Consider the following 22,661-nt stretch of genomic DNA (forward strand, 5'->3'; position numbering starts at 1 on the left):
TAGTAACAGCCACATTTTGCATTTCGGCAAGGCTGTTAGGGGCTCTTTCTTTTAATTGATAGGCCATATCTTGGTCGAAACCGTCAGGGAATTTATACAAGGCAAGGTCGGGTGGAGGCCTTAAGTTCTGTGGGATAGCGTTGTAAACGCTATTGAATCTTGCGCAATAGTCCAAAATAGTCTCTTGAGGGCCTCTTTTGATTGTATCATATTCAGCTAATATGTGCAAGGGATCCTTCTTTTTCTCCCATCGATTGATGAATGTCTGATATAAGGCCTCTGGGTCAGCAATGGAATTGGCTGGGAGTGATCTAAACCATGGCCTTACATCTCCTGCCAAACTCTGAACAAATATTTTCATTCTCACAGCTTCATCATCAATTTCATAGCTTTCAAAATAATCCTGCATCTTCTTGGTATGCTGAAGGGCTGTGACAGGGGTAGTATTGTCAAAATAGGTAATTTTTGTCTGATAATCCTGAGGCATAGCCCCGGGATTAGCAGGCAACTGCAATGGCGCATATCTGTTTGCCATGTTGGCGTGAATATATGGAATAACAGGGATAAATGGAAATGCTGCTATAACTGTGGAATCAGTAGAAACATCGGCGGTATTAGTAGAAGTAATCACAGTGGGAATGGCAGTTCTAACAGAGGGAATATGCATAATAACAGTGGTAGCTTGAGTGACAGATGGAGTATAAATGATGGTTTGAATGATTGAAGGGGAACTGGTACATGTAACAGCGTGAGGATGAAGTGGAATGCTGGTTGGAATAGATATATGCGTATGCTGAATAGCTTTAGCGCTGGGCTCCGAAATAGAAAACTCTTCGTTCTGCTCTTTATCCTTGAACTTTCTCAAAATCAAGTTGGGATTGTCCACAACAGCAGGGGTACTTGGGTCTGGGTTAGATCTTGTATGGCGTTGTTTTCTCTTTGGAGCCAGCTTTAGTAATATTGTTGGGGAATTTTCTTAAGAAAAATTTGGGCTAAAAGGAAACCTTTGCAGGTTTGATTTTGTCCCAGTGGAGCTTTGCCAATTGATTTGTGAAATTATCTGAGGAAGTTCCCCAGTAGAGTCACCATTATGTTAACACTCAGGTTGTCCCTTGGCTCCTTAAGGGATACGGCCGAGGCAACCACAAACCAAGCTTTGGAATGCAGGTTCTAGCCCACCTGCAATCATAGAGGGCTCTCTCTTTATGATTTAGCTTTGTTGAAGATGATATTAGGCTAGCTATTGAGTTCAAGGGGTTTTGTTTATGTTTTGGTGGGAAGGATGATGCTTTCAAGTAGAGAGGCAATGCATAGTGTGGTAAGTTTCAAACCATTGGGCATGGAGTCATGGAGTAAGACTGCTGGTGCGTTTTCTTGGTCACAAGAGGAATATGGAGCAGGATAGCTGCTCATGAAACAACATTCAAGATAAATGGAGATGGATTATAAGGCTAAGGAATGAGAGGCAACAAAGGATCTCTCACTCAGCTTAATAGAGGGAAGGTGAATGAACTCTACCTAGGAGCACTTACGAATCTCTAGATAAATGCCAAACATAGTAAATCAGAGGAAATATGAGCCGCAAGGAAACCATATTTATTACCGATTCAGAGGAAAACATTAAGAAACAACAGACATTGAGCATAGAGTGCGGCCAAGCAAGTTCTAAGCTAATCTTTCTAACTGCTATTTAGATGAGCATATATAAATGAAAACAGAGGTAAGAGGCACTTATTGAATCATGTAGCAGCACAAGAATTCCATCATTCACTCTTCAAGCCATTAACAACATAGAAAATAGTCCATTCTCCAAGCTTGCAAGAAGTCTTTGATTATAGCAAATATCAGATCTACAGAGCGAGTCTCTCTTGGAGTACATTAACCAACCAACCCTTAAAACAGTGCAAAGGGTGGTATATAGAGAGAAACAACTACAAACTTCCCTTGAACAGGTGTAAAGGGGGAAAATATCTCAAAAATATCTCTCAAAACAGATCAAAAGAGATCTGTGTAGTCACTGTCTTTGAAACTAATCTATGCTGGAAATAAATGCATAAAATATCTGAAACAGCTGCGCTAGGGCAGCTGGCATCTCAAGTCATGTAAACAAGGGCTGCGCATGAGGCAGCAGCCTCAAAAATGGGTGTACAATGGTCTTCGAGCCATGTGCTGGCCTCATGGCCATAACTATGAGTTGGGGAGCCATAACGGCTTGATGATGCTTTGCTGAATCTGCTGGGGCCCTTCTGTTTTCATCTGCTTTGGAAGATCTCCATTGATACTCTCTGCCGCTTCCCTGATACTCTCTGCCGCTTCCCTGATACTCTTTGGCATGCATCTGGTCTTTATCTCTCCTTTGATACTCTTTGCCACTTCAATCGGGCCACTTTCTCTCCCCTGATATACTTAAAACTGTCAAATCGCCTCTTTCTGTCCTTTCAAGGCAAAAATAACTGCTGCGATTATTTCCATGGCCTTTGGAATGCTATCGGCACCGACCGATCAAAATAATGCTTAATCTGGAGAAAACTACCAAACAAAGGAGGATTTGTATGCTGCTGACTGTGATGAGGGCAAGGCTGGCTCTCTGAAGCAAAACTGGGCTTTGGGGCGATCAAAGATGGCTTATAAATGCATGAATTCCCTTATCGGGAGCACGGGCGCGGGCGCTGGAGGAAATCCTTTGAAAAATGGCCATTTTCTTTAAAATAGGCAAAAAACCTATTTACCTGCAAAAATTGCAAAAATTCGGGGCGGGAGAGACACTGTAGCAAAGACTAAATCCTGGCCATTGGATCCGGCGTGGGCCGATCCAACGGCTAGCGCGAAATCGACGATCGGCGGATCGGTGGGCCAAACACATAAAACCCCCGACGAGCGATGAACCATGCGGATCTGAAATTGCATTGAGGCCCTTTTCATTTGAAATCGGGTCCGGCCCATCAGCGGAACCCAATCGACGGATTTGATGAAAATGGGTAAGCGGACCCGAATTCCCCTTAACTCTGCGCTTTATAACTTTTCGGCTCCGCCAGTCGGAGCCATATGGGAGCGATGCGATTAATCCTGGGCCGTTGATCTAGGGGCCCGAATGGGCGGCTGAGATTAACTCGGTGTTTCGGCAATCAACGGGGTAGAGGGTTGATATATATGTGATTGCCGAAATGGGCGATCGCCGAAATGCCGAGGGCCATTGATCTGGGCGGGGGCGATGGATGGCTGCGATTAAGTCACAGCATCGGCGATCGGCGATAAACCATCAGAGGCCTATATTTATGATGTTTAATATGTGACTGCCCCCTCTCGACAGCGATATCGCATCGGAGGGGGACCAAAAGGGAGCTTTTTGCATCGGAGCAAGGCTTATTGATAAAAGAGAAGCTTTGGTGAAATCGGAGGGGTTTCTTTGATGTTTTGGATGGATTCTAAGGCATCAGAAGGGGTCCGATAGCCTTAGAGAAGGGATTTTAATGCTTGGAAGGGGTTTTGAGGCTTTAGAAGGGGTCTGAAGTATAAAAAAGAGGGTTTTGAATGCACTTGACGGATATTTGATGGATTTGAAGGATTTTTTATGTATTTTGAGGGGAACTAATGCTTTGGAATGGGTCCAAAAGCATGAGAGGAAGGATTTATGGAGTGATGAAGGGTTTTATGCATCAGAGGGAGTCCAAAATGCATGAGAAGATGGTTTGAGGGGGAAATGAGGGCTCTTGCTAAGTTTCAGGTGAACTTAGCAATTCCCAAGCACACTTATGGTTATTTTTCAACCAGGGGGAAGAGATAAGTATATAGGGGAGTTATATACATAGTTTTAGTAGGGGAAGGGGAAATAGATAGGGAGCTACATAGTAAAGTTAGCAGTTAATATGACAAATGATAAGAAAGCGCTAAGCATGTGGATCTTAGGCTATTAAGAGGGAAAATGACTCATAGAGGGAGCATGAACATTCCTTGAGTAAAGCAGATCTTTACCAAGGAAAATGATATGGAACATGATGAATCTAAGAGGTATCAAGCAGATCTTGACCTCTTTTAGGGGAAGTTAGTGAGTGATTTGGGGGAAAGAGGAAGAAGGGGAGTTAGACATGCCTCATTTGAAGTCATCCAACTGAAAAACCGCCTTCAACTTGTGATCTAGATAGATGTGACACTTGACAATATGAAATGGATCACAAGCCATGATTCTGCAACTGCAAAGCTACCTACCCGACCTACTCACCTAGCATTTTCTCTTCTCTTTGGTTTTGGTGCACTTGAACTAGCATACCCAGATTTTCATTCTTTTCTTCTTGCTGTGCTCCTATCTACTTCTACACTTATTTCAACCAGGGGCTCATATTAAGCTGTTGAGCACCCTTGCTTCTCTACCTATCTACAAATCTGCCAAGATTAAGCTGTTTGGACAGATGTTGATCTCTATATTCTACAACATGAAATTGAAACCTAGGGAGGCCAAGATTAAGTTGTTTGGCCTTCCCTTAACTGAAAACTCACCAAAAATGAATTGCTTATCAAAATTGGAACACAGCAGTGGCACTTAGACTAGCACACTCTCATGGACACTTCTTTGGCCATCTGTAGCAAATAAGGAGCATTGCAGCATGCATAGTACGACATATTTGGCATGTAAAAACGTCGATCATGAAAGATGATTAAACTGCTACAGCAGGAGGCTAACACTATCACCAAAAAGGCTCTATACATACATCCATCACCCAACCAAGTGGGCATACATTAGAAATTTACATATGACAACCAAGAACATCACATCATTCATCCCAGGCATAGTGGGGAAACCAAAGTAGGCCGTTACATGACCTTGACACCATAAAAGAGATACATGACATAGAGGTATAGAGATATAGAGACGAAATATCTTAAGCAAGACTTATAAAAGTCACCAATAAATGTCATCAGCAGCATCTGTCAATCACTATTCAGATCAGCAACCATGTTTTCCTTCTGATTTCCCTCTGCATTTGTTTCACCAGAGATCAATAACAGCTGTGAATTTGAACCAAGGGCTTCTAATGAAATCCCAACAATGCTTTATCCGAAGTTTTATCTGCTCCCCCTAAACCTGTGCCAGATGGTCTCTGTCAGACCCATATCAGACTTCCTTCAACCAGAGTCTGTCCCCACTGATTTCTTTCAAACTACCATATATGCGACTGTCTCTACATGAATTGGCATATGTAAGAAGATCCTCCTCAGGCAACACGCATACACCAATTTTTCTCTGAAACAGACAATTTTCAATAGCAAGATGATGCATCAACTACTCCCAGCTTCTGTCTGAGGTATTCAAAAGTTTCCCTGGGCAGTGGTTTGGTGAGAATATCAGCAACTTGTTCCTTAGAGGGAACATACTCCAATTTTACCTTTTGTTCCAACACTTGTTCCTAGAGAAAATGATACTTGATCGGTATGTCCTTAGTCTTTGAATGCATGACAGGATTCTTTGAGATACTGATAGCACTTGTATTGTCACATAAGATGGATATAGGTGGAGTACAAGTGATTTGAAAATCCTGCAAAGTTTGCATCATCCAAAGGAGTTGTGTGCAATAAGATGCGGCAGCCACATTTTCTGCTTCAGCTGTAGATAGAGCAATCGAACTCTGTTTCTTGCTGAACCTAGATACTAATCTAGAACACATAAAGAATGCACCACCACTTGTGCTTTTTCGGTCATCCACATTTCCAACCCAATCTTTATCTGTATAAGCATAAAGAGTGAGATCTGTATCTCTTGGATACCATAGGCCATAGTTTTTAGTTCCTTGAATATACTTGAAAATTCTCTTCACTTCCTGAAGATGAGTTTCCTTAGGATTTGCCTGAAATCTTCCAACTTTTACCACTGCATGCATGATGTCTGGTCGGGTACCTGTCAAATAAAGTAGACTTCCAATCATGGATCTATAGGTTCATTGATGCACTACTGCTGATTCATCATTTTCACTGAGGCTGCATCCTCTAACCATAGGGGTACATACTGGTTTCGAATCTTCCATGCCATACTTCTTCAAAATCTGCTTGAGGTACTTGGTTTGAGATAAAAAGATACCTCCTTAATTTTGTTGGATTTGTAATCCAGGAAAATATGTCAGTTCTCCAAGCAAATACATTTCGAATTCTTTCTGCATCACCAAGGCAAAGCTTTGACTCATAGCTTCTTCATTGATGCCAAAGATGATATCATCAACATACACAACAAGTATTAGCAATTTGTTATTTTAATTTTTATATAAAGATTTCTATCTGTTGATCCTTTTGAGAAACCTTGTTGTTGAAGATATTTGTCCAAACGATAGTACCAAGCCCTTAGAGCTTGTTTAAGACGATAGAGAGCCTTCTTAAGTCTGCATACAAGTTTTGGATCATTTCCAAGGATGAATCCATCTCGTTGCTCAATATACACTTCTTCTTCTAAGTCTCCATTCAGAAAAGCTGATTTCACATCCATTTGAAATACTTTGAACTTCTGGAAGCTTGAGAGAGCAAGGAACATTCGGATGGCCTCATGTCTAGCAACGGGAGCAAAAGTTTCTTCAAAGTCTATCCCTTCTTGTTGAGCATACACTTTATGCACAAGTCTAACCTTGTTTCTAATAACTTCCCAATTTTCATTCACCTTGTTTTTAAAAATCCATTTTGTCCCTATGACATTCTTATCTTTTGGTCTAGGAACCAACTCCCAAGCGTTATTCTTTTTTATCTGCTCAAGTTATTCATCCATTGCCTTGACCCAACATTCATCTTTGCATGCCTCTTTTACGTTTTGTGGTTCAGAGGAGGAGAGCAATGCCAAATAGCTTGAGGCTTCTGCAATTGTTCTTCTTGTTTGTATACATGCCTCTTTCTGCCCCAAAATTTGAGATTGTGGATGATTCTTCTGAACGTACCTGCATGGAGTCTTATCTTCTATCCTTATATGTTCTTCTGGTGGCTCTTGAGCTTCTTCTTCTTCATAAGTCTGATTTGATGTTGAAGGATAGTCCTCATCATCTTTGAAATCTTCGAAATTCACTTGCCTAGGAATGTTTCCTTCTTCATCAATCACTACAGCAATGCTATCAACAATTCTTCCAAGTATTTTGTTGTAACACTTATATGCTTTTCTATGGGGAGAATAACCAAGCAAAATGCCTTCATATGCTCTATGTTCAAGCTTGCCAAGATTTTCATCATTATTTTTGATATAGCATTTGCTTCCAAAAATTTTGAAATATTTTACTGAAGGAGTCTCACCATACCAGAGCTCATGAGGAGTTTGAGTGCTGTCCCGGACATTTGTCTTGTTGAGAATAACAAATGCAGCAAATGCGGCTTCTCCACAGAATATTGCAGGAGTTCCAGACTCATCAAGCATAGCACGAGCCATTTGTTGAACTATTATGTTCATCATTTCCACTACTCCATTTTTCTGAGGAGTCCTAGCTGTAGAGAATTCCCTTCTTATTCCATGTTCTTCACAAAAATCAAAAAATTCATTCGAGTTAAATTCTCCTCCTCGATCAAACCTGAGGCATTTGATTCTATGATCTGATTCGTTCTCCACCAAGGCTTTGAATCATTTGAACTTTTCAAAGGCTTAATCTTTGTGTTTCATAAGTCCTATGCAACACATCCTAGAAAAATCATCAATGAATAATATAAAGTATTCTTCTCCTTGGGGTGACCTTTTCCTAGATGGACCACATACATCAGTATGGACAAGTTCAAGTGGCCTGCTAGTTGATCCTTCCTTCTCAGGGAAGTTAGTTCTGGTTTGCTTACCAAACTGACACGATTTTCATATTGTATTATTTTGAATTTTGATGTCTGGAAGACCATGAACTACCTGGTATTTTCATGCTTTCCTTATCTGTGAGAAACTAAGATGCCCCAATCTTCTATGCCATAGCTAGTGTTCATCATCCTTCCTTAGATAGCATTGATGTTGTCCTTCTTTGAATATGTATAAATTGTTTGGAGTTCTTACGCCTTTGATCACTGTTTTTCCTGTATCAAGATCACGAACACTACATCCATTTGATAGAAATATTACCTCAGTTCCTTGATCACACATCTGACTGACACTTAATAGATTATGCTTTAAGCCATCAACATACATGACATTTCCAGCTTTGACCCTTTCTTTCAACTGAACAGAACATTTACCTCTTATGAGAGCAGGGGTGTCATTTCCAAAAGAGACCTTCTTCTCCTTCTCTAAGGCACTATATGACTGAATTTTTTCTTTATCACTTGTCATATGTTTTGAACATCCACTGTCGACCTACCATTGATGTTCCTGCCCTTCCACATATAAGGCTATACCACATCTTTCTGGTTGTGGTTCTTTTATTCTCCATGTTTTGGCTCTTGACGCTTGCTCCTTCTGAGTTGTTTTCCGAAACCTGCTCCTGCATTCAGAATCTTCATGACCGAAATTGTTACAAATAGAACATTCTACTTCATTTTCAAGAGCAAGGTCCTTTTCATGATCCCAGACAACTCCTCTGTTTATGAGCTTCTCTAGTCATGATTGTCTTATAGGCAACACATTGAGTTGCTTTGTGACCAAAGTTATGACAAGAGAAACATTGGCCATTGAAGAAACTCCTGTGATTATCAAATCTACCAGCCAAATATTATTGTTCCTATTCACATCCATTCATGATGCAAATTGAGAATATTTTACCTGTGGTTGGTTGTAGCTTCTGTCCATTCTAAAAGTAGATTGCCCCTGATTTATCAGGTAGTCTTCGTTCACTCTTGAGGTGAATTATCCTTGATTTACCTGGTGATTTCTATTTGGCCTTTGTTCACTTCTTGTTGCATCAAGATAACTTTTGGAGGTAGATGGTTCCTGCACTTGAGTTGTTTCTTCATTATATCCCAAACCTGTCTTGATTAGTGGAGAACGCTGAACTTTGATAATCTCATCTAATGTTTCAGATTCTTTAAAAATCTAAGATTAAGAGCTTTAGATTTCTCAATCTCTTTTCTAAGACCCACAATTTCACATTCTAACTTTTCATGATGTTTTTCCGCTTCAGCCAGTTGGAATTGTAGAGTATCAATAATCATATTTTTCTCTTCTAAACAAATTTTGAGTTTAGAAATCTCTTCATAAAGACCTTCTTCATCTATAGCATCCATGAAATTTTCATCTTCAAAAGCCATTAAAAGTCTATATTTATTACCTTGATCATCTTCATCACTATTTGAAAGTTCACCACTGTCTTCATGAGTGTAATAGCTTTTCTTATTTACATTCTGCTTCTTGTTCCATCTAACAGGTTCCTTACCCTTGTCAAGCTTATCTTTATGAGGACATTTGGCAGCATAGTGATCGACTCTTCCACAAGAAAATCATTTTAAAGGTAACTTAACTCTGAATCTTCCAACACCCCGTTGAAGATTCTTGACAAAATTTGATTCTTCCTCTTCTTCTGACATATGTCCTGACTCATAGTAATCTCCTTTGCCTGAAGCCTTGAAAGCAGCTTCTCTCCTGTCTGATGGTCCTCCTTTCCTCATTTCATAAGCAGATAGAATTCCGTGCAGCTGTGACATGGTAAGATTTCGTAGATTCTCCTTTTCTTCTATTGCAAAAACTTTAGATTCAAACCTAGGGGACAAAGATCTTAGAACCTTTTCAACCACAACAACCTCTTTTATTTCTTCACCCAAGTTTTTCATACAATTAACAATCTCATCTACACGAAGGAAATAGTTAGCCACACTTTCATCATTGTGCATTCTGAGATTTTCATACTGAATTTTGAGGGTTTGAAGTTTTGTTCGTTTTATCTGTTCATCTCCTTCATAGCTCAGAACAATCTTGTCCCATATTTCTTTCGCGGATTTATACTGCATAACCTTGACAAATTCTGATTGAGATAGACATCCTAATAGAGTATTGACAGCCTTTGCATTTGTTTCATATTGCTTCTTACCAGCCGAATCTGTTGGAGTTGTGGATGGGAAAGTGTACCCTGTATCTATGATATCCCAGACTTCTGTACCAAGAGATTGAAGATAGCCTGTGACTCTTACCTTCCAGTGGACGAAATTCGTCCCATAAAAAATTGGTGGCCCGATAGATGCTTATCTCTCGTAGTTGCTCATGATGATGTATCTTCCTTCAAGTGATCAAGCTTCTTCAGAAGGACCTGATCTGATACCAATTGTTGGAAATAATACTGAGAGGGGGGGTGAGTCAGTATTATCAAGTCAATTATTTCCTTTTTCAAATCAAGATCATATACGCTACTTCAGTTAGATAAAACCACATATATAGGCAACTACGTATAAGGAAACCCGCGTATACCATGCAAAATTATAATTTATTTTATCTTACAGATGTTGATCATTAATCTGTGTGTTAGAATCAAATAAACAGTAACCAGAAACAGTGAAACAGAGCAGAAGACAATCACACACAAGAGCACAAGATATAATGTGGAAACCCAATGTGGGTGAAAACCACCTGCTGCAATTCGTCTCTATCTTCTTTTTAATTAGAAACTTCCATTTACAATGATTCTGTACTGGTGCGGTCCTTTACCAGTACGCAGGCTGCAGCCTGTAGAGAGCTACAACCCTCTCTAGTTCTCCAGCTTCTCCTGGAAGGGAGCTACAACACCCTTATCTCTTGCACTAGCAAAGATACTAGTATGTAGGTGCTGGCTTACAGAAGGCTACAACCTTCTCTTTCTTCCAGGGACCACGTTTCATAAATTTTCAGACTGGATGCATGAACATCAATCAATCATTAAGAATTTCTGCATCAAACAATCTCCTTTTCACCAATTAGAACCGAATCAAGTAGACACTTCTTTGACAGCTGTACCCAAAACACAGTAACAGTAATCACATACTAAATTCCGAACCTAGAACACTGCAGCAATAAATAGAAGTAGCTAGAACCGCACTCAAGAGATGTATGCTACTTCAATAACCTAAAACCTGCGTGCATATGCTTCTGTGTTTGGACCAACTGGCGTATACGCGTTTTTTATTCACTGAACTAGCGTGTATACGCGCCTTAGCTTCACCAAACCTGCATACAGATCTATAAAGGATAATTCACTCTTTCAATCATTCAGACATTAGTTAACCCAGATTACCAGATTTATAGATCGAGCATGCGCTACATATAACAGATCAAAGTCATAGAATGATACTACTATTCAAGCTTAAAGAATTTGATCCATCAATAGAACTTTTGCTTCACGTTACGCTCTGGTTTCTCTTCATTCAGATCCAGATCTACACCATCACCCAATCACGAGTATTCGAGATCTAGTACTTTTCAGATATTCAATAATTTAGATGGTAATTTTCCAAATGATCTCCTTCCTCTTTTATAGACTTAGGCCTTTCAAAATACCACGGTCAAAAACCATAACAAAACAATACCATGGACCCAATACTTGGGATCAACACTTCTGACGAGATACCATGGCCCAAAACCATAGGTTCAATTACCAAGGACTAAATACCATGGACCAAAAGTAAGTTCGCAAATACCATGGACTAAATACGTCTCCGTCTAGGTGAACCTGCATATATATATTTTTCTTCCTTCTGAAAGCCTGAACTGAGATCTGTCACCAAAGTGAGTTGCCATCAAGGACAACACCTGTGTCATAGCTCCAAACCTGTGCCATAATGCCAACAATCTCCCCCTTTGGACTTGATGGCAACCCTAAGATCCTCAAAGTCATTCTCCGCCTTTGTCATCAAGTGTAAAGGGTTGTGCTCCCCCTGAGTACATGCTGAGATCTCTGTGCTGCTGTGCTGAACATGCTCCGCCTGACTGTAGGCAAGATATGCAAAAAGATGTTCTTCAAGAAGAACCATGACTTATACATTATAAGAGACCTTCCTATCACCAAAAAGGCTCTATACATACATCCATCACCCAACCAAGTGGGGATCATCCACCCAACCAAGTGGGGATACTTTAGAAATTTACATATGACAACCAAGAACATCACATCATTCATCCCAGGCATAATGGGGAAACCAAAGTAGGCTGTTACATGACCTTGACACCATAAAAGAGATACATGACATAGAGATATAGAGACGAAATATCTAGAGCAAGACTTATAAAAGTCACCAATAACTGATATCAGCAGCATCTGTCAATCACTATTCAGATCAGCAACCATGTTTTCCTTCTGATTTCCCTCTGCATTTGTTTCACCTGAGATCAATAACAGCTGTGAATTTTGAACAAAGGGCTTCTAATGAAATGCCTACAATGCTTTATCAAAAGTTTTATCTGCTCCCCTGAACCTGTGCCAGATGGTCTTTGTCAGACCCGTATCAGACTTCCTTCAACAAGAGTCTGTCCCCATTGATTTCTTTCAAACTACCATATACGCGATTATCTCTGCATGAACTGGCATATGTACGCGGATCCTCCTCAGGCAACACGTGTACACCCATTTTTCTCTGAAACAAACAAGTTTCAACAGCAAGATGATGCATCAACTACTCCCAGCTTCTGTCTAAGGTATTCAAAAGTTTCCCTAAGCAGTGGTCTAGTGAGAATATCAGCAACTTGTTCCTTAGAGGGAACATACTCCAATTTGACCTTTTGTTCCAACAATTATTCCCGGAGAAAATGATACTTGATCGGTATGTGCTTAGTCTTTGAATGCATGACAGGATTCTTTGAGATACTGATAGCACTTGTATTGTCACATAGGACGGATATAGGTGGAGTACAAGTGATTTGAAAATCCTACAAAGTTTGCATCATCCAAAGGAGTTGTGTGCAACAAGATGCGGCAGCCACATATTCTGTTTTAGTTGTAGATAGAGCAATCGAACTTTGTTTCTTGCTGAACCAAGATACTAATCTGGAACCCATAAAGAATGCACTACCACTTGTGCTTCTTCGGTCATCAACGCTTCCAGCCCAATCTGCATCTATATAAGCATGAAGAGTGAGATCTGTATCTCTTGGATACCATAGGCCATAGATTTGAGTTCCTTGAAGATACTTGAAAATTATCTTCACTGCCTGAAGATGAGTTTCCTTAGGATTTGCCTGAAATCTTCCAACTATTCCCACTGCATGCATGATGTCTGGTCGGGTACCTGTCAAATAAAGTAGACTTCCAATCATGGATCTATAGGTTGGTTGATGCATTGCTGCTGATTCATCATTTGCACTGAGGTTGCATCCTGTAACCATAGGGGTACATACTGGCTTAGAATCTTCCATGCCATACTTCTTCAAAATCTGCCTGAGTTACTTGGTTTGAGATAAAAAGATACCTCCTTCACTTTGTTGGATCTATAATCCAAGAAAATATGTCAGTTCTCCAATCAAGGACATTTCCAATTCTTTTTGCATCACCAAGGCAAACCTTTGACTCATACCTTATTCATTGTTGCCAAAGATGATATCATCAACATACACAACAAGTATTAGCAATTTGTTATTTTCAATTTGTATATAAAGGTTGTTGTCTACTGATCCTTTTTAGAAACCTTGTTGTTGAAGATATTTGTCCAGACGATAGTACCAAGCCCTTGGAGCTTGCTTAAGACCATAGAGAGCCTTCTTAAGTCTGCATACAAGTTTTGGATCATTTCCAAGGATGAATTCATCTAGTTGCTCAATATACACTTATTCTTCTAAGTCTCCATTCAGAAAAGCTGATTTCACATCCATTTGAAATACTTTGAACTTCTCGAAGCTTGAGAGAGCAAGGAACATTCGGATGGCCTCAAGTTTAGCAACGGGAGCAAAAGTTTCTTCAAAGTCTATCCCTTCATGTTGTGCATACCATTTACGCACAAGTCTGGCCTTGTTTCTAATAACTTCCCCATTTTCATTCAACTTGTTTTTAAAGATCCATTTTGTTCCTATGACATTCTTATCTTTTGGTCTAGGAGCCAACTCCCAAGTGTTATTCTTTTTGATCTGCTCAAGTTCTTCATCCATTGCCTTGACCCAGCATTCATCTTTGCATGCCTCTTTTACATTTTGTGGTTCAGAGGAGGAGAGCAATACCAAATAGCTTGAGGCTTCTGCAATTGTTCTTCTTGTTTGTATACCTGCCTCTATCTGCCCCAAAATTTGAGATTCTGGATGATTCTTCTGAACGTACCTGGATGGAGTCTTATCTTCTATCCTTATTTGTTCTTCTGGTGCCTCTTGAGCTTCTTCTTCATCATAAGTCTGATTTGATGTTGAAGGATAGTCCTCATCATCTTCGAAATCTTCGAAATTCACATGCCTAGGAATGTTTCCTTCTTCATCAATCACTACATCAATGCTGTCAACAATTCTTCCAAGTATTTTGTTGTAACACTTATATGCTTTGCTATGGGAGAATAACCAAGGAGAATGCCTTCATCTGCTCTAGGTTCAAACTTGCCAAGATTTTCATCATTATTTTTGATATAGAATTTGCTAACAAAAATTTTGAAATATTTTATCGAAGGAGTCTCACCATACCAGAGCTCATGAGGAGTTTGAGTGTTGTTCACCCGGACATTTGTCTTGTTGAGAATAACAACTGCAGCAAATGTGGCTTCTCCCCATAATGTTACGAGATTTCCAGACTCATCAAGCATAACACGAGCGATTTGTTGAACCGTTCTGTTCATCCTTTCCACTACTCCATTTTTCTAAGGAGTCCTAGCTGTAGAGAATTCCCTTCTTATTCCATGTTCTTCACAAAAATTGAAAAATTCATTCGAGGTAAATTCTCCTCCTTGATCAGACCTGAGGCATTTGATTCTATGATCTGATTCGTTCTCCACCAAGGATTTGAATGATTTGAACTTTTCAAAGGCTTCATCTTTGTGCTTCATAAGTCCTATCCAACACATCCTAGAAAAATCATCAATGAATAATATAAAGTATTCTTCTCCTCGGGGTGACCTTTTCCTAGATGGACCACATACATCAGTATGGACAAGTTTAAGTGGCCTGCTAGCTGATCCTTCCTTCTCAGGGAAGTTAGTTTTGGTTTGCTTACCAATCTGACACGATTTGCATATTGTATTATCTGGAATTTTGATGTCTAGAAGACCATGAACTGCCTGGTATTTGCATGCTTTCCTTATCTGTGAGAAGCTAAGATGCCCAATCTTCTGTGCCATAGCCAGTGTTCATCATTCTTGCTTAGACAACATTGATGTTGTCCTTCTTTGAATATGTATAAATTGTTTGGAGTTCATAAGCCTTTGATCACTGTTTTTCCTGTATCAAGATAACGAACACTACAACCATTTGATCGAAATATTACCTCAGTTCCTTGATCACACATCTGACTGACACTTAATAGATTATGCTTTAAGCCATCAGCATACATGACATTTCCAGCTTTGACCCTTTCTTTCAACTGAACAGAACCTTTACCTTTTACGAGAGGAGGGGTGTTATTTCCAAAAGAGACCTTCTTCTCCTTCTCTAAGGCACTATATGACTGAAGTTTTTCTTTATCACCTGCCATATGTTTTGAACATCCACTGTCGATGTACCATTGATTTTCCTACCCTTCCGCATATAAAGCTATACCACATCTTTCTCGTTGTGGTTCTTTTATTCTCCATGTTTTGGCTCTTGAGGCTTGCTCCTTCTGAGTTGTTTGCCGAAACCTGCTCCTGCGTTCAGAATCTTCATGACCGAACTTGTTACAAATAGAACATTCTACTTCATTTTCAAGAGTAGAGAAGTTATTGTAGGTCCTTTTCATGATCCCAGACATACTCCTCTGTTTATGAGCTTCTCTAGTCATGATTGTCTTATAGGCAACACATTGAGCTGCTTTGCGACCAAAGTTATGACAAGAGAAACATTGGCCATTGAAGAAACTCATGTGATTATCAAATCTACCAGCCAAATGATTATTGTTCCTATTGACATCCATTCTTGAGGCAAATTGAGAAGATTTTACCTGTGGCTGGTTGTAGCTTCTGTCCATTCTAAAAGTAGATTGCCCCTGATTTATCAGGTAGTATTTGTTCACTCTTAAGGTGAATTGTCCCTGATTTACCTGGTGATTTCTATTTGCCCTTTGTTCACTTCTTGCTGCATCAAGATAACTTTTGGAGGTAGATGGTTCCTGCGCTTGAGTTGTTTCTTCATTATATCCCAGACCTATCTTGATTAGTGGAGAATGCTGAACTTTGATAATCTCATCTAATGTTTTAGATCCTTTAACGAATCTAAGATTAAGAGCTTTAGATTTCTCAATCTCTTTTCTAAGTCCCACAATTTCACATTCTAACTTTTCATGATGTTTTTCCCTTTCAGCCAGTTGGAATTGCAGAGTATCAATAATCATATTTTTCTCTTCTAAACAAATTTTGAGTTTAGAAATCTCTTCATAAAGACCTTATTCATCTATAGCATCCATGAAATTTTCATCTTCAAAAGCCATTAAAAGTCTATATTTATTAGCTTGTTCATCTTCATCACTATTTGGAAGTCAATCACTGTCTTTATGAGTGTAATAGCTTTTCTTATTTACATTTTGCTTCTTGTTCCATCTAACAGGTTCCTTACCCTTGTCAGGATTATATTTATGAGGACATTTGGCAGCATAGTGACCGACTCTTCCACAAGAAAAGCATTTGAAAGGTAACTTACCTCTGAATCTTCCAGCACCGCATTGAAGATTCTTGACAAAATTTGATTCTTCCTCTTCTTTTGACATATTTCCTGACTCATAGTAATCTCCTTTGCCTAAAGCCTTGAAAGTAGCTTCTCTCCTGTCTGATGGTCCTCCTTTCCTCCTTTCATAAGCAGTCAGAATTTCGTGCAACTATGACATGGTAAGATTTCGTAGATTCTCCTTCTCTTCTATCGCAAAAACTTTAGATTCAAACCTAGGGACAAAGATCTTAGAACCTTTTCAACCACAACAACCTCTTTTATTTCTTCACCCAAGTTTTTCATACAATTAACAATCTTATCTACACGAAGGAAATAGTTAGCCACACTTTAATCATTGTGCATTCTGAGATTTTCATACTGAATTCTGAGGGTTTGAAGTTTTGCTCATTTTACCTGTTCATCTCCTTCATAGCTGAGAACAATTTTGTCCCATATTTCTTTCGTGGATTTATACTCCATAACCTTGACAAATTCTGATTGAGATAGACATCCTAATAGAGTATTGACAGCCTTTACATTTGTTCCATATTGCTTCTTACCAGCCGAATCTGTAGGAGTTGCGGATGGGAAAGTGTACCCTGTATCTATGATATCCCAGACTTCTCTACCAAGAGATTGAATACAGGCTATGACACTTACCTTCCAATAGACGAAGTTGGTCCCATCAAAAATTGGTGCCCTGATAGATGCTTCTCTCTCGTAGTTGCTCATGATGATGGATCTTCCTTCAAGCAATCAAGCTTCTTCAGAAGGACCTGCTCTAATACCAATTGTTGGAAATAATACTGAGAGGGGGGGTGAATCAATATTATCAAGTCAACTATTTCCTTTTTCAAATCCAGATCATATACGCTACTTCAGTTAGAGAAAACTGCGTATATACGCAACTACGTATAAGGAAACCCACGTATACCATGCAAACTTATAATTTACTTTATCTTACAGATGTTGATCATTAATATGTGTATCAGAATCAAATAAACAGTAACCAGAAACAGTGAAACAGAGCAGAAGACAATCACACACAAGAACACAAGATATAAGGTGGAAACCCAATGTGGGTGAAAACCACCCGCTGCAATTCGTCTCTATCTTCTTTTTAATTAGAAACTTCCTTTTACAATGATACAGTACTGGTGCAGTCCTTTACCAGCACGTAGGCTGTAACTTGTAGAGAGCTACAACCCTCTCAAATTCTCCAGCTTCGCCTAGAAGGGAGCTACAACCCTTTTAGCTCTTGCCCTAGCCATGATACTAGTACGTAAGTGTTGGCTTACAGAAGGCTACAACCTTCTCTTTCTTCTAGGGACCACGTTTCATAAATTTTCAGACTGGATCCATGAACATCAATCAATCATCAAGAATTTTTGCATCAAACAATCTACATTTCACCAATTAGAACTGAATCAAGTAGACACTTCTCTGACAGTTGTACCTAGAACACAGTAACAGTAATCACATACCAAATTCTGAACCCAAAACACTGCAACAATAAGCAGAAGCAGCTAGAATCCAACTCAAGAGTTGTACGCTACTTCAATAACCTGAAACATGCGTGCATACGCTTCTGTGTTTGGACCAACCGGCGTATATGCGTTTTTTATTCACTGAACCAGCGTGTATACGTGCCTTAGCTTCACTGAACCTGCGTACAGAACTATAAAGGATAATTCACTCTTTCAATCATTCAGACATTAGTTAACCAGATTACCAGATTTATAGATCGAGCATGTGCCACATATAACAGATCAAAGTCATAGAAAGATACTACTATTCAAGCTTAAATAATTTGATCCATCAATAGAACTTTTGCTTCTCCTTGCACTCAGGTTTCTCTTGATTCAGATCCAGATCTGCACCATCACCAAATCACGAGTATTCCAGATCTACTACTTTTCAGATATTCAATAATTCAGATGGTAATTTGCCAAATGATCTCCTTCCTCTTTTATAGACTTAGGCCTTTCAAAATACCACGGTCCAAAACCATAACAAAACAATACCATGGACCCAATACTTGGGATCAACACTTCTGACGAGATACCATGGCCCAAAACCATAGGTTCAATTACCAAGGACTAAATACCATGGAACAAAAGTAAGTTCTACAACATATACGCGCTTTTCCTTGCGTGAAAGTGCGTGTATACGCATACGTGGTTTTGTAACGTATAACCCGTGTGTATACGTGTCTTCGTCTAGGTGAACCTGCGTATCTATATTTCTTTTTATTCTGAAAGCCTGAACTGAGATCTGTCACCAATGTGAGTTGCCATCAAGGACAACACCTGTGTCATAGCTCCAAACCTGTGCCATAATGCCAACAATCTCCCCCTTTGGACTTGATGGCAACGCCAAGATCCTCAAAGTCATTCTCCGCCTTTGTCATCAATGGCAAAGGGTTGTGCTCCCTCTGAGTACATGCTGAGATATCTGCGTTGCTGTGCTGACCATGCTCCCCCTGACTGTAGGCAAGATCTGCAATAAGATGTTATTCAAGAAGAACCATGACTTATACATCATAAAAGACCTTCCTATCACCTAAAAGGCTCTATACATACATCCATCACCCAACCAAGTGGGGATACATTAGAAATTTACATATGAAAACCAAGAACATCACATAATTCATCCTAGGCATAGTGGGGAAACCAAAGTAGGTCGTTACATGACCTTGACACCATAAAAGAGATACATGACATAGAGATATAGAGATATAGAGACGAAATATCTAGAGCAAGACTTATAAAAGTCACCAATAACTGATATCAGCAGCATCTGTAAATCACTATTCAGATTAGCAACCATGTTTTCCTTCTGATTTCCCTCTGAATTTGTTTCACCTGAGATCAATAATAGCTGTGAATCCTGAACCAAGGGCTTCTAATGAAATGCCAACAATGTTTTATAAGAAGTTTTATCTGCTCCCCCTCAACCTGTGCCAGATGGTATCTGTCAGATCCATATCAGACTTCCTTCAACCAGAGTCTGTCCCCACTGATTTCTTTCAAACTACCATATACGCGACTGTCTCTGCGTGAACTGGTGTATGTAAGCAGATCCTCCTCAGGCAACACGCGTACACCCATTTTTCTCTGAAACAGACAAGTTTCAACAGCAAGATGATGCATCAACTACTCCCAGCTTCTGTCTAAGGTATTCAAAAGTTTCCCTGGGCAGTGGTTTGGTGAGAATATCAGCAACTTGTTCCTTAGAGGGAACATACTCCAATTTTACCTTTTGTTCCAACACTTGTTCCCGGAGAAAATGATACTTGATCGGTATGTGCTTAGTCTTTGAATGCATGACATGATTCTTTGAGATACTGATAACACTTGTATTGTCACATAAGATGGAGACAGGTGGAGTACAAGTGATTTGAAAATCCTGCAAAATTTTCATCATCCAAAGGAGTTGTGTGCAACAAGATGCGGCAGAAACATAATCTGCTTCAGCTGTAGATAGAGCAATCGAATTTTGTTTCTTGCTGAACCAAGATACTAATATGGAACACATAAAGAATGCACCACCACTTGTGCTTTTTCGGTCATCCATGCTTCCAGCCCAATCTTCATCTGTATAAGCATGAAGAGTGAGATCTGTATCTCTTGGATACCATAGGACATAGTTTTGAGTTCCTTGAAGATACTTGAAAATTCTCTTCACTGCTTGAAGATGAGTTTCCTTAGGATTTGCCTGAAATCTTCTAACTATTCCCACTGCATGCATGATGTCTGGTCGGGTACCTGTCAAATAAAGTAGACTTCCAATCATGGATCTAAGGGTTGGTTGATGCACTGCTGTTGATTCATTATTTGCACTGAGGCTGCATCCTGTAACTATAGGGGTACATACTGGTTTCGAATCTTCCATGCCATACTTCTTCAAAATCTGCTTGAGGTACTTGGTTTGAGATAAAAAGATACCTCCTTCATTTTTTTGGATTTGTAATCCAAGAAAATATGTCAGTTCTCCAAGCAAGGACATTTCGAATTCTTTCTGCATCACCAAGGGAAAGCTTTGACTCATAGCTTCTTCATTGCTGCCAAAGATGATATCATCAACATACACAACAAGTATTAGCAATTTGTTATTTTCAATTTTTATATAAAGATTGCTATCTGCTGATCCTTTTGAGAAACCTTGTTGTTGAAGATATTTGTGCAGACGATAGTACCAAGCCCTTGGAGCTTGTTTAAGACCATAGAGAGCTTTCTTAAGACTGCATACAAGTTTTGGATCATTTCCAAGGATGAATCCATCTGGTTGCTCAATATACACTTCTTCTTCTAAGTCTCCAGTCAGAAAAACTGATTTCACATCCATTTGAAATATTTTGAACTTCTGGAAGCTTTAGAGAGCAAGGAACATTTGGATGGCCTCATTTCTAGCAAAGGGAGCAAAAGTTTCTTCAAAGTCTATCCCTTCTTGTTGAGCATACCCTTTACACATAAGTCTGACCTTGTTTCTAATAACTTCCCCATTTTCATTCAACTTGTTTTTAAAGATCCATTTTGTCCCTATGACATTCTTATCTTTTGCTCTAGGAACCAACTCCCAAGTGTTATTCTTTTCGATCTGCTCAAGTTCTTCATCCATTGCCTTGACCCAGCATTCATCTTTGCATGCCTCTTTTACATTTTGTGATTCAGAGGAGGAGAGCAATGCCAAATAGCTTGAGGCTTCTGCTTGTTTGTATACATGCCTCTTTCTCCCCCAAAATTTGAGATTATGGATGATTCTTTAGAGCGTACCTGGATGGAGTCTTATCTTCTATCATTATCTGTTCTTCTGGTGCCTCTTGGGCTTCTTGTTCATCATAAGTCTGATTTGATGTTGAAGGATAGTCCTCATCATCTTCGAAATTCACTTGCTTAGGAATGTTTCCTTCTTCATCAGTCACTACATCAATGCTATCAACAATTCTTCCAAGTCTTTTGTTGTAACACTTATATGCTTTGCTATGGGGAGAATAACCAAGGAGAATGCCTTCATCTACTCTAGGTTCAAACTTGCCAAGATTTTCATCATTATTTTTGATATAGAATTTGCTTCCAAAAATTTTGAAATATTTTACCAAAGGAATCTCACCATACTAGAGTGCATGAGGAGTTTGAGTGCTGTTCACCTGTACATTTTTCTTGTTGAGAATAACAACTGCAGCAAATGCGGCTTCTCCCCAGAAGTTTGCGAGAGTTCCAGACTCATCAAGCATAGCACGAGCCATTTGTTGAACCGTTCTATTCTTCCTTTCCACTACTCAATTTTTGCTGAGGATTCCTAGCTGTAGAGAATTCCCTTCTTATTCCATGTTCTTCACAAAAATCAAAAAATTCATTCAAGGTAAATTATCCTCCTCAATCGGACCTGAGGCATTTGATTTTGTGATCTGATTCGTTCTCCAAGAAGGCTTTGAATGATTTGAACTTTTCAAAGGCTTCGTCTTTGTGCTTCATAAGTCCTATCCAACACATCCTAGAAAAATCATCAATGAATAATATAAAGTATTCTTCTCCTTGGGGTGACCTTTTCCTAGATGGACCACACACATGAGTATGGACAAGTTCAAGTGGCCTGCGAGCTGATCCTTCCTTCTCAGGGAAGTTAGTTCTAGTTTTCTTACCAAACTGACACGATTTGCATATTGTATTATCTGGAATTTTGATGTCTGGAAGACCACGAACTACCTAGTATTTGCATGCTTTCCTTATCTGTGAGAAGCTAAGATGCCCCAATCTTCTGTGCCATAGCCAGTGTTCATCATTCTTGCTTAGATAGCATTAATGTTGTCCTTCTTTGAATATGTATAAATTGTTTGGATTTCTTACGCCTTTGATCACTGTTTTTCCTATATCAAGATCACGAACACAACATCCATTTGATTGAAATATTACCTCAGTTCCTTGATCACACATCTGACTGACACTTAATAGATTATGCTTTAAGCCATCAACATACATGCCGTTTCCAGCTTTGACCCTTACTTTCAACTGAACAAAACCTTTACCTTTTA

Source organism: Pinus tabuliformis, chromosome 4_1, assembly GCF_031772625.1.
Source record: "Pinus tabuliformis cultivar Carrire ecotype Pingquan chromosome 4_1, CPIR1, whole genome shotgun sequence".
In the NCBI taxonomy this organism is placed as follows: domain Eukaryota; kingdom Viridiplantae; phylum Streptophyta; class Pinopsida; order Pinales; family Pinaceae; genus Pinus; species Pinus tabuliformis.